The following is a 13,444-nucleotide window of genomic DNA, read 5'->3' as shown; positions in this document are numbered from 1 at the left end:
CTGTCTTTGGCCTCCGTTTCCTGGCCAATGCACCAAAAAATATACTGTCCTGGTTTAGGACAAATTAGGGGAAATCTCCAAAAGGGAACCCCCCAAAAAACAAACCTCCAACCACCCCTCCCCCAATACCAGGTTTGGGAAGGAATTCCTCGGAGGAGCAAAGTGGAAAACAAAACCTATTTATTAACAAGTAACAAAAGAACACTCCCCAACACAAGAAAAGAAAAGAAAACAGGCAGTGTTGTGGAGGGCGCTGAGCTTCTTTTGCAGACTCCGGGGGGGTCCTGGACGTCTCAGGTCAGGTCCGGAGCCGGTCCAGTATCTTCAGGGGAGGGTAAGAAAGAGGGAACAAAAGAAAAGAAAAAAAAACAGCGCAGAAAGCAAAAGCAGCAAAAAAACTATCAGCTAGGGGCCGAGGCAGGAGCAAGCAAGCAAGCAGCAAGCCAAGCCAAGCAGCCAGAAGCCCAAAGCGAAAGTGCCCGGTCACACTCACTCCTCTCTTCCCTGCCCCGCCGCAGCAAGACGGCCGGGGGGTGGGGGGGGAGAGAGAAAAGGCACAGCTGCCAGACACAACACACGATATTGGGATAAAGGCTGTCACCCCACGACACCAAGCAGCACATAATGGGGTAACAGCGAGTGCTGCTTCCTGTGTAAAAGGAGAGGCTCAATCTTTCCATTCCAGGAGAAGCAGATTCTGTCCACAGAAACCTGAGGGTGTGTGGAACTCGGTGATAGCTGAGCAAGGGGAGCTTTTCCCTGTCAGTTCCTGTAACTCACCTTATAGCCTCCCCAGGGCACACAGCAATCCTCAGTGCCAAGGCTGGGATCTTCCAGGGCTGAGGTGACAGAGCTGCACAAGGTCAGGTCCCTTTGCCAGGGGACAGAGCTTTGTCTGCACCACTCATTGTTTATTGTCACCCCTCCTTGCAAGCGCAGTAAAGTTCACCAAGATATATTTGAGTAAAGCAGGGATTTCTTGGTGTTCACCACTGCTGTTCCTGGACAACGGGGTCTTCTGGGGGGCATGAGGAGTGATCTCTCTGCAGTCTTGGAAACGCTGTCTCACAGCTGGTTCGAGTTTCTGATTCATTTTGACAGCACCTGACACATTCCTGCCTTAAAGGCCAGAGCTGCTCCTTGCCAGCCCCGTGTGACAAGTGAGAATATCCGTGATGGGTTAATCTGCTCTTCATCAGCTGAGCCTGAGAGCTGCTCTTGGAAGGGGACTGGGGATGTTCAGCACAGGCACTTCTGGGGCTGTCAAAAGCTCAGCCTGAGCTTTGCTGAAGCAGACCAGAACTGATGGATGTCATAGCTGAGAAACATTGGGGCATCAAGGCAGGTGCCAAGTTTTCCCAGTCATTTGGGATTACTCTGTCGGTGAACCTGACTGCATAACTAAATCTGCACAGGTGCCCTCCAGACAGAACAGGTTTTGCAGGACCTTACTGGCAAAAGAGCTCCAAAAAAGATACTTTGTGTTATTCTAATCTGTGTTTCTGGAGCTGAAAAATAGACAAAGGAATTTTAAAATATTTTGAAAAAACCCTGAACCAACTCGGTTTATTCCATGTATGTCCACAGGGGCACCGCAGGTTTGGCTGGAGTGTTTGGCATAGTAAAATAAGCATGGATACAAAGAATGAGAACAAGGTTGATTGGGATAAGGAACGGGAAGAATAAATGGCCCATAACTTGTGATGAGCAGCATCTCCAGAAGCAGTGGTTCCCTGTTCCCTCAGTTCAAGGGCTTGGGTCAGCAGCTGAAGTTACCATGTGACAGTTTGAAACCTGAGAGGCCCTTAACCCTCTGAAGGTGGCACCACAGAGTGCTGCTGATGCAGGAAGCTCTCAGGAATGCAAAAAACAAATCAAGCATTCATGGGCAGGGGAGAAAAGTCAATATTGCTAAACAGAATTTTCTGCCATGGCCCAGTAAATTCCCAATAAAAAGGGAGCTGTAGCCTGGGAGAGAGCAGGCCAGTCCTCACAGTCAGGTGATTTTAGCCTTAAACTCTCCAGATCTCTCTTAGGAGCCAGTTCTGGACTTGTCCCTGGATTGGGCAGAGGCAGTGGTGAGGCTGGCTGGTTTTCCATGTGGCTGCATCTTACTGCTCTGGTTTAGGATGGTAGAAGATGTCAGGTAAATTACAGCTTTTGAGTAGGAATGCACATGCCTTTTATATTGAGCAGAAAATAGTCCATCTGTTGGGGGAAAAATAATTGCAATTTACATAAACACCCCTGAAAGGTACTTTCTCTACATGAGATCTGTTTGTCTGGATTCCTCTGAGTTTGGGAATGTGGAATCATAGAATCATTTAGGTTGGAAAAAACCCCTTACGGTCACTGGGTCCAGTGGTGGAATTCTAAATGGGCTTTGGGCTGCCCCCAAAGAAATTATTGCCTTGGGTCTCGGCAGCACTGTGCACTTGAGGCTGTTCAAAGGTGAGCCCAGCTCAGGAGTGATGTGACACATCATCCTGTACAAAACATGAATCTAGCTCTACAAAGGTTCAATCTAAAACTGGTACACAGAAAAACCTCACTGGGCCACTTGATAGGTAACGCTCCAGCAAACCAGGCATCCATTGGAATTCCCTCCTGTAGCAGAGCGTTCAGGGGGAGTTCGGTCAGAGCCGTGTCCCGGTGCCCAAAGCCCTCAGGCAGAGGCCCTGAAAGCGCTGGATGGGCTCCATGGAGTCCCTCTGCTGGTGAGGTGACCCCACACAGGCCTGTGGCAGTGAATGCCAGCAGTGTCAGAGCCACCGGGGACCGGGCTCCTCTCCCTTGGCCGCAGAGCTGTGCCGGAGCTGCAGGGACACCGAGCAGGTCATTGGTCATTGCCCTGTGCCACTCCCGCCCAGCCCTGGGATGTGACATCCAGCAGGGCACGGGAGCTGCAGGGGGAGTGAGGGCTCTGCTCTGCTGGTCACAGCCACAGGCAGGGCCTGTGGGAGCAGCAGGGGCTGCTCTGGGACACAGACACAGGGGAAATAGGGAAGGGCATCCTCTCAGCAATGCCACCGAGTGCCCCTTCAAAGGAGCGAGCTTGGAGAGGCCCAGCAGCCCCTCAGCCGTGCCCACTGAGCACCAGAGGTGCCAAGGGTGGCAGTGCAAGTCACCCTGCCAGTACCTGGGCAGCACTGACACTCCAGAGGGAATTCCTGTCCTTGTCCAAGTCAATTCAGTTGATTTGGATGAGGGAATGAATTCCTCCTCAGAGTCCTCCTCTGTGCAGTCTATCACAATTGCCCACAGTCTGTCGTGTTGCTTACAGAAGTGCCAAAAGCCAAAACCTTGAGGAACAGACATGAATCTGACTCTATAAATAGTTTTAATAATCCCCTCCTTTCTTTTTTTTTTTTTTTTTTTTCTTTTTCTTTTTGAGGAAACCCTAATTGACTTTGGTTTTATATAGCCAGAGTTAATCCAAAATCTGTCTCTTCAGGCCAATTTCTGGCCTTGCATAGACCACAACACACTTTTTCCCCTCTTTAATGTTTCTCCTTGCTGGTAAGGAAATGAAAGGAGTGGGAGATGATGTGAGAGGAGCTCAGTGAGGGGCAATTGCAAAGTTCCTCACTCTCACCTTTGAAATGAGGAGGAGAGCAGTGCCCGGCAGGCAGACGATGGAATAGTAGGGATGCCTTGTGAGGGAGATCTAAGGAATTAATGTCCGTAGAAGTCAAGTGAGTGCTGAGGTTGTAACTGGGAGATGCATGACAGCCATTCTCCCCACAAAGGGAAGGGGCAGTTTCTCCTATTTCTGGGGAATACCGGGGTGGCTGTTACTGCTGCTGCCACTGTAACTCTCAGCCCAGGGCTCAGGCCATCAGCAGCAATAATTTCTGCCAGGTCATGGGGATTGCTGAAAGTCTCCTTTGCTGCTCACTGATGCTCAGCAGTCTCAGTTCTGGTCAAAATCATTTCAGTGGAAACTATGAGGCATAAAAGTACTGAGACCGATTTTCACAGAGACACCTCTCCCTGGTGAGTGCAGGGTGCAATCCCAGCAGAGCAGGGGCAGCTCTCCCTGGCTGTGCTTTCTCTCAGGACCTGAAAGAGCCTCAATGTTTGGCAGGAAAGGAGCTCCAGTAAACTGCCTCCTTTCTCCTCTTATTGGAGTCCTAGCTGTAGAAAGAACTAAGGCGGGGTGAAATCATTGTTTGAAATTACTGAGAATGAATCTCGATCACAGCCTCAGAACTGAGCCACGATCACTGCATTTGCCTTCTCCTGAGTGTGCTGCAGTCGCTGCTGTGCCCCAGAGCAGGGATTTGTGTGCCAGCCTCACCAGGCTGAAGCGCTGGAGATCTCTCAGTGGGCAGGAATGGGCTGCTGCCTTGGCTGCGCCTGCTCCTGCCGGCTGGATCCGATCTCCGTGGGGGACTCTGCGGTCACCGCGTGCGGCAGTCCCGGTCCTTAGGACAGGCTCCCGGCTCTGCCCTGGGAGTGAGCCGGGAGCTCTGGGACCCCAAAGGTTGGAGCAGCCCCCTGACCCTTGGCAATGTGTGCAGGGGTGAGGCTTCCCTGGGCCAGGGGAGGGAATCCCTGCTTGTTCACGGCGGGAATTCCGGGCTGGAGCAGCTGGGAGGCGTGGCCGATGGAAAGGGACACGAGCTGAAGGCAAAGAGCTCTGGTGAAAGCAGCGGCTGCCGAGGGAGCTGAGCCAGAGGAGCCCGGGCAGGGCAGAGGATGGGAATCCTGGAAAGGTGAACGTGCCAAGAGTGGCAAAGGGCAGGGAGCAAAAGTCTGAGCAAGGGAAAGACAACAGAAACCGTGGAGATAAAAAGACTCTTTAATTTGCCTGGAACAGCATAAATAAAAGCACTTGGAAGGATCATGTCAACAGGTGGGGTTTTGCTCACCTCTGCTTTGCTTTGATTCCACTACAAAAGATCAAGACTTATCAGGAAGATCGAAATTAACACATAGGTTGATCCAAGAGAAGTGAAAAGTGGGAATGAGACCCTTTTAGCCCCGTGAATGGCTCTTCCCTTGTGCGCTAAGAGAGCTTCAGCAGCAATTCCTGCTTTGGTGACATTTTACAACAATGTGTATTTTCTACAGGGGAAGACTTGAAAAAGAGCAGCTCCACGTTCAGATAATGCTGAGAGCTGCTCATGAGTCTCACAGCTGCAACTCCCCAGAAGTTGAACTGTTTATTGCAGAAAGAAGGAGAGGCAATTGCCTTTGCCATGATCAGTGTGGTAACAATGTGTGCCATGCAAACCTCACGAGCAGAGATGGCAGCAGGCTTTGGTCTGAGAAGCAGAACAGGTTGGATTTAGGGCACCCTAATGAGATTAGAGTGAGACAAAGTCTGAGATAATAGGAGCAGAGGAGCACGTGGATCCAGCCAGGGATTTCTGTAATGGAAAGCTAAATATGCAAAGATCTGGCATCAGGTTAAATTTATGGCTGTCATCTTTCTGCTTTTGAAATCTAGTCAGTGGCATGGTATTGGCCAGAGTTTTAAAAAGAAAATGGCGTCAGGTGTTATTAATCTTACCTACGTGCAATTGCATGAAGAAGGAAAGGAGAACAGCGTTGTTTATCTTTGTTTTGAAGCCTGCAGACATTGTGGCTGTTCTGCATCATGCACGTTGGTATCGGTCGGTGTGTGATAGTCTGTAAAATGGATATTAAAGCTTCTGGCCATCCCTTAATCCCGCTCAAGGAACACAGAGCAAATTCTCCCCTCAGGCCCAGCCCTGTCAGCTGGCAGTGCCGGCTCCTCCCGGGCACTCCCATCCGCCTCCTCCTCCTGGCGGAGCCCGAGCAGAGAGCCCGCGTTCCCGAGTGCCCGTGCGGGACGCGAGTCCCAGGCTCGGGCACGTCCCTCTGCTCCCGCTCAATGCAGGGGGCTCCGTGCCGGCTGCTGCCCAGCCCCGCCCGCTGGAGCTCCGGTTCCTCTCCCAAAGCTCACGCTGTCCCTGAGAGAGGCAAGGCAGCTGCCATGGCACGGGAGCGCGGCCATCCTTGGGGAGCTGCAGGGGGAGCTCCCTCAGCCTGAGCTCAGGGCCCGGGCAGGAGCGCCCGGATCGTCACCCGCTGCTGCCGCTCCGGCCTGGGCACCGGGCACCCCTCCGGTTCCCCCGGGCCGAGTGGATCCGGGGGTGTTCCTGCGCCGCGGGAGTGCCGGGAGCCACGAGCGGCATCGCTCCATGAGCCGGAGGCGGCACAACAAACCCGGTGTGGGGATAATGGGATATCACACTGCTGGGGTAACACGGTATTGCAGATAGGCTGCATTTTATGGCATCCTTTCAGGAGAGCCTTCCTACCTTCTTATCCCATATGGTTTTTTGCTAGTCTGAAGCAGTTCTCACAACAGAATCAAATGTGAGAGGTCCATTCCCTGTCACCATCTGTGGGGATGTCTGCAGTCAATTCCACGACTCTGTGAACTGAGTTGAACTAATAAGTTGGGCATTTTTCTGGTCTCAGAATCTGAGTCTTAAGTCCTGTGGGTTGTTCTTTTTTTGTGGTGGTGAAGGTGAGGAGGGCTCAGGGACAAAGTCTCCGCTGCTGGCACTTGAGCCCAGTCCCATCTGGCCAGGCCCAGGCTGTGAAGCGGGGACTCTGAGACAGAGTAAAGATCCATTCTGAATTAGGTGAAGTGTCTAAGAGAGGTGAAAAGTCTGTGAGGCCAAAGCTGAAGGAAGAACTCGCATGCCGAGACAGCAAGGAGACAGAGAAAGAAAAACAGAAAAGACCACAAGGTCGATTTGCCCCCGACTTAGAAATTCCTTTGATAAAGAAGAACTGGTGCTAAATGTCACACGGAATGAATATGTATGAACTTATTGTGAAACTGTATGCATATGCATTTGGAAGGGGGATAAAAGAAGACCCGAGGTCTTCAGAAGTACGCATGCCTTGTTGGGGGACTTGCGTCCAGCGCGCGTCGTAAATAAACTTACCGGGCTTTACAACTTTTAAAAAGTTGTGAGGTTTCTTCTTTTCTCCGCAAAACATTATGGCGAGCCAGCCAGGAGATCTCTGTCCCCGCAGGGGCAGGGGGGATAGACGGACCTCCAAGGCGCGCCCTAGGATTTTTTCCTGGTGGGGCTCCCGCTCGTCTCGCTTGCCACCTGCGAGGACAGACAAGGACCTGCTGGCCTGCGGAGGAAGATACAGTATGTACTGAGGGGCCCCGGGGGAGGGAAAGGAGAGCAAGGGAGTAAACCACCCAGAGACGTCTGGGTTCAGCTGATAGAGCAGCTGTATTAGAGACGGGGTTCATCGTTCTGATAGAGCGGAACCGCTAGTGGCTCTGGGGGTGAGCCGGGTGAACCCGTGTATGTGTGTATTGGGGGTTCATAGTTCTGATAGAGCAGAACTGTTGAGCCCGTGTGTGTTTTGTTTGTGTGTGTGTGTGATGTCCAGACACTGTGTTGCTGTATGGTTAATGTGTGCATTGTGTGGTCGGTGAGCTGTGTTTCTAATCGTGCAAGTGTATAAGTGTATGGTGTATAAAAGAGAATAAATCTACAGTGCGGGGGGGGTCAGTACTACCCGTGTTTGAAGCAGCCGAGTGAGGCCTGAGGCGCCGGCTGCAGCAGGCTACGGGGGCAGGGAGAGAAGTGCCCCGCAGAGAAGCGAGTGGAAGAATGTCAGTGATGGTATTTATCGTGTTTAAATGTAGTGATTTGTGTAGATTTGGTACATTTTAACCGTGAGTATGAGTATGAGCTCAGAGAGTTCCTTTGCCTTGGATGTTTGATTTTAATTGTGTCCAAGAAAATTGATGTGAGTAAATGCTGAATTATGGTATGCTGTGTTGTGTTGAGAAAAGCGAGCACTTTGAGAGATATGCCCTTTCCCAGTGGTTTTGTGTGGTGATTTTCTTCCGCTGCATTGTGGTAATTTGATTCTCAGATTGTATAGTAGTGTTTGTGGAGATTTTAAGATTTTGTTGCAACAAGATGGCATTTTACATAGGAGAACTATAGTACGATGATTTATGCTTAATTACGATAGAGTTAAAGGAATTCCAAGAATTCCCCCCCTCACAGCAATTCAAGCCTTGGCTCTAGTGAATTTGAGATAAAGGGGGGGGTGCGGGTGCGAGTGTTTGTGTCTGAGGGCATATCAGAGTTTCGGCTGTGACTAGCAGAGCCTTTTTGCAAAGCAGTAAAACAAGTGTAAGTATACACAGGGCTTAATTAGATTGTGCAAGAAGAGAACTAGAAAAGACTGATATTTTGTTTGATCAGAATATAGTGTCTATATCACGTTTTTGATTAGCATGCTGTGTGAGGTGACAGTGGCTGTCCCCTGGGCACAGGGACAGCTCTGGCTGCCCCGTCTCCCCAGGGAACACGGGAATGGCCTGTGAGCAAAAGCTAGATGTGCAGTTATTATTGCAGTGCGGTGTTTATGAGAAACACTGGTTTTGCTGTTCTAATAAGTGTCAAGGCACATGTAAATTAGAGGTTTCTGGTCAAGCGGATTCAGAACCTAAGCTCTTAGAGCTTGTGTGTGGGAATCACATCTGATACCTGCCACATGGAGCTGTGTGTATAGGAGGAAAGTTGAGAAACTACTGTGAAGGTCTGTAAAAAGGTTTGAGTGGAAGCGAGATAGGGCAAGGAGAAATAAATAATGAGAACTGACCAGAGCAAAGAGGTTCCTATATTAGCCCCTTTTGGGAGGGGCTCACTGGGAGAAGGCTGCCAGTAGGAGCAGCTCAGAAAATAAAAAGATTTATAATATTTCATTGCTGTTAGTACTGTTTTAAAATAGGAGGATAAATGGGATAGAGTTTTGTATGCTGAAATGTCTTTGTGTTTTAAGAAATCACCCAGATTTCTTGAAAAGGGAAAACAAGGCAAAGAGAAAGCAAATCAAACATGTTGTTCAGCATGCAGCATAAGATAGCAAACGTATGAAATCAGGCAAGGATTATCATGCTGAAATGCAAAGCAATCACAGTTCACAAAATGAGTACATATGATTTGCTAAAGGCTCCTCCCAAGGTAAGGGAGGAAGGGTAAAGATGACCTCCCCAAAAGGGAAGAATTTTTGTTGACACAAGAGCCATATATTCAGTTTTAAATAAAACTTTAGTACCTGTGGAAAATGTTTATGTTGCAGTGTGGGGAACAACTGAACAACTGGCCAGTCTGAGAAGGCATCCTGGCATCCTTGTGCAAACCTTTAAAGTAATATGTGTACTATGTGTACCTAAAAGCTTTTGTACAATTCGCTCAATTTGCTAAACATTCTCAAACGAGAAAGGTTACTCTGGAGGCAAATGATATAAAGATGTTAGGCTTAACATTAACAGACACTGAAATTAAGAAAGACATTAGTAAAGAGATATTAGAATAAGTAAACAAGTGTTTTCAAGGGTATGGGCCTCTGCTGTACCAGGGAGAGTGAAAGATGCTCCCCCATGAGCATCAAGTTTGAGGAAAGAACACAACTAGTGAGAACTGAGTAGTACCCTCAAAAGGAAAATAAAGAAGGAATCAGCCCAATAACTGATAGTACTGGATTAAAGGCTGTCAATAAGATAACACAGAATTTATACCCTGTGGTAGCAAATCCATATACTTTACTGACTTGTTTAACACCTGAGCTAACCTGGTTCACTGTTTTAGGCCTAAGAGATGCCTTCTTTTGCCTCCCTATCCATGAAGCCAGCCAGGAAATTTTTGCATTCAAACTCAAGCTCACATACTCCATGTGCCTGAAGGCTTCAAGATTCCCCACTCCGATTGGAGAACAGCTTGCAAAGACCCAGAGTCCCGGGAAGCTCCACAAGAGGAAAGGAGGCTGTTGCAGTACGTGGACGATCTTCTAGTAGCCACTTGGATGAGGGAAGCGAGAGAAGCCTGGACGGTAAGCCTTTTGAATTTCCTAGGACCCCAAGGACGCAGAGTCTCAAAGAAAAGGCACAGGTAGTGAAACAGCAGGTAATCTACCTGGGGTAAGAAGTGAGTGCGGAGCAGCAGACTTTAAGGCAGGGAAGCCATACGCCAAACCCTGAAACCCCAGACAACGAAAGAACTCAGAACCTTCTTAGGCATGACAGGGTAGTGCCAGCTGTGGGTTTATAATTATGGACTGCTCACCAGACCCCTCTATGCTCTTATTGCCAATGGAAACAGAGATCTCCAGTGGACACAAGACACCACATGGGCCTTTCGCCAGCTAGAGAGAGTGCCCTCATGTCGGCTCCAGCTTTGAAACTTCCAGATGTAAGTAAACCATTCTTTCTATTTTTCCCACGCAAGGAATTGCCCAGGGAATACTGGCTCAGGACTTGGGCCCATACTGAAGGGCAGTTGCTTACTTCTCTAAGCAACTAGATGCAACAGCCAAAGGATGGCCAGGTTGCCTCAGAGCTGTAGCAGCAGTCGTGCTGAATATTCAAGAGGCATGCAAGTTTACCCTGGGACAAAAATGACTGTGCTAGTGTCCCACACAGTGTCCGCAGCACTGGAAGTAAAGGGTGGCCACTGGCTCTCACCACAGAGGTTTCTGAAATGCCAGGCCATCATGGTAGAGCAAGACGATGTAGAGATAGTGGTGACTAATATTGTCAACTCAGCTTCCTTTCTCAGTGGACACCAGAGTTGCCTAGAGACCACCAAAGCTACCTACTCCCACCGCCCAGACTTAAGGGACGCTCCTCCGGACGATGCAGAGACCTGGTTCACTGACAGGAAAGCGACATTGCAAAGTTCATGGTGACTACCTGCAGAGAGGTAATCGAGTCTGGACCCTTACCAACAGGTACCTCTGCGCAGAAAGCTGAGATAATTGCCCTGCCCATGCCCTGGAAAGGGCAAAAGGGAGGAGAATAACCATCTACACAGACCCAAGGAATGCATTTGGAGTCATACATGCACATGGAGCCATCTGGAAAGAGAGGGGACTGCTGACCTCACAGGGAAAGAAGAGACAATCCAGCTGCTGGAAGCGGTTCAGCTACCTGAAAAGGCATATTAAGGCACACTAGAGAGTGAGCTTAAAATTGGAGGAAAGAAATGAGCTGGCGGATGGAGAGGCAAAGAAAGCAGCAAAGGGTGAGGTACAGATTTTTCTCGAAGGTAAGCCATAATACAATAATACTAACCAAAAGAGACGTACAACTGCAAGGGGTGGGCTACCATTGAAAGAGAGCTAGCTCCCATTTTCGTGGTTACTAGTGAAGGAAGGGCACTAGAAAACACACTAGGGCCTAACTACTTAAAAGCCTTTTATAGAGTGTGGCTCCTTTCTCAAAATGACCAAGGCTGCGAGTGATACAGAGTACATTGAAATGAAGTGTTGACTTTGAAGCAGTAATTTCCACAGGCTTTCTAGAACACACATCTGATTGAAACAATCGTTGTATCATTGTCAGGAATTTATATGCCACTATCACTCAGGTAAGCCGACAATGTGATCCTTGCCTCCAGACTAACCCCAAAATATGCCCCAGCCAAAACTCGGTCAGACTGGGAGAGGCCATGGGCCTGTACAGCAGTGGCAAATTAACTTTTCAGAACTCCCAACGAAAGGGGGGTATCAGTATTTACTGGTATTGATAGATACATTTTCAGAGTGGCCAGAAACATTCCCCACCAGAACTGTCAAAGCTCAAGAGGTGACCAGATTATTTTTACAAGAAATAATACCACGCTTCAGAGTTCCAGCCACAATATCCTCAGATAAAGAATCACATTTCATTTCCAAAATAGTGCAACAGATTAGTAGCCATCTGGGCACAGATTAGGAACTTCACACCCCATATCACCCCCAATCAAGTGGCCAGGTGGAGAGAATGAATAAGACTGGGGCAAGAAGTTAATCTACCCTAGCCCAAGCTCTTCCACTAGCAATATTGCAAATTCAAACTAAACCTTGAGCTAAAGGAATGCTGAGTCCTTTTGGAATGCCTTATAGAAGACCATATAGAATGCAAAGGGAATGTCCAGAATGTCCACCTACATGGTGGCATTAAGCAAACAGCTCAGAGTAATTGAGAAACATGTGGCTGGAACTCGGAGCAGGGAGTTAGATAGCCTGGGGATGATGTATATGTTAAGTCTCTTACAGAGAAGACTTCGGAACCACAGTGGGACAGACCACTGCGAGTACTTCTCACCACCTTCACTGCAATCAAAATCAAGGAGCAGGACGCCTGGATTCATCACTCTCGGGTGAAGAAGGCCCAGAAACCCCTTAAGGAGTGACACCAGGAGACAATGAACTGAGATTAAAACTTACTCGGGCAAAATGAGTATATTGCGGTCGGGAGTAGCTCATATTTTAGTTTGTAGAATTGTATTGTGTGTAATCATAACTGAAGTTTCAGAACTTGAGAGTACCTCTGTTCAAAGTAATGCTAAATGGCCTTGGTCCCTGGCATTTAATCAGTATACTGGATCCATAGGAAAACCTTCTGAGATAAAAGATTTAAACATATCTACTGTAGTAATCCACGAGAATCAGGTATGTGAGGAGCAAGAATGGCAAGAACAGGAACTGTGGACACTTCAAGGAATCAGAGGAGAAGAAATCAAAGTAGGGTGCCAGGTCATCAATAGGGTAGCTTATGAGAAACCAGTGTCTGAACCTCCCCCGGTGTATATGAACACCAGGAAGTCTGTGATAACCTAAGTGAATCAGACTGTTGGTGTAATTTCACCTTGATACAGCCTGTAGAAGTGACCTGCCTTTGAGCTCGAATTACTATCAGACTTTCATTTGAATTCAAAGTGGACACTGCACTTTTTACCACAGTAGGGCCTTATACACCCCATACTAGTTCAGACTCTACCCAAACTCCAAACTTGAACCTAACATAGTAAAGAATGTGAACAACAGCTCCTTAGGTCATTTTCCAAGCTGGTGGGCTGAACACTCAGGCAATGGCTGGTAAAGGGTGCTGAACTGCAGGTGGTAAATTAACCCAAGCAAGAAAGGTGATTTTCTTTATTTAAAGCTATCCCTTTTCCTACTGAGATTTGGATCAGTGATTGTCCCAGTCTGAGGCAGTTAGATTCTGCTTAAAAGAGGTAGAGAGAGACCCCCCTCAGAGCTCAGCAGCAGGCTGTAGGATTTTGAGCATCACTTTTGTGCTGAGTGTTTCAAGTAGCAGAAACCTGATCCCAGTTTCTTCTGAGGCACTGCAATGAATTTAGGCTCTTCTCTCAGACTTCCCCTTCATTATTTACTTGAGGCTTGGACCTGAAGCTAAGGGCAAGGTGGGTGAGGTTTCGTAGACCAGGAGAGACATTCCTGCTTGCCTCACATCTGGGAAATCAGGTGCTCTGGAGGGGGAAGGAGATTCCTGAGGTCTCTACATTTCAGAACAAACATCTGCCTCAAATATGACCTAAACCTCTGTCAGATACACTTGTGAAGTGTGTCTGAATTTGCAGTGTGAGCCCAGCACATCCCTCTGGCAGGGAGGGATGGTCATGGACAGAAAGCA

General features: G+C 48.5%; 1 long non-coding RNA gene across 1 annotated transcript in view; it reads left to right on the top strand.

Annotated features, from left to right (window-relative positions):
* Positions 1-12,295, top strand: part of LOC134418636 (uncharacterized) — a 47,032-nt gene extending 34,737 nt beyond the window's left edge. Inside the window, exon 4 of the long non-coding RNA XR_010027833.1 lies at positions 12,064-12,295. This is a non-coding gene — a long non-coding RNA (uncharacterized LOC134418636). The remainder of the gene's footprint in view (positions 1-12,063) is intronic.
* The last annotated feature ends 1,149 nt before the right edge of the window (positions 12,296-13,444 follow it).

The sequence above is a fragment of the Melospiza melodia genome, chromosome 5 (assembly GCF_035770615.1).
Source record: "Melospiza melodia melodia isolate bMelMel2 chromosome 5, bMelMel2.pri, whole genome shotgun sequence".
Lineage (NCBI taxonomy): Eukaryota > Metazoa > Chordata > Aves > Passeriformes > Passerellidae > Melospiza > Melospiza melodia.
The sequence above is the reverse complement of the archived record's forward strand: the minus strand, read 5'-3'. Positions and strand labels throughout refer to the sequence as shown.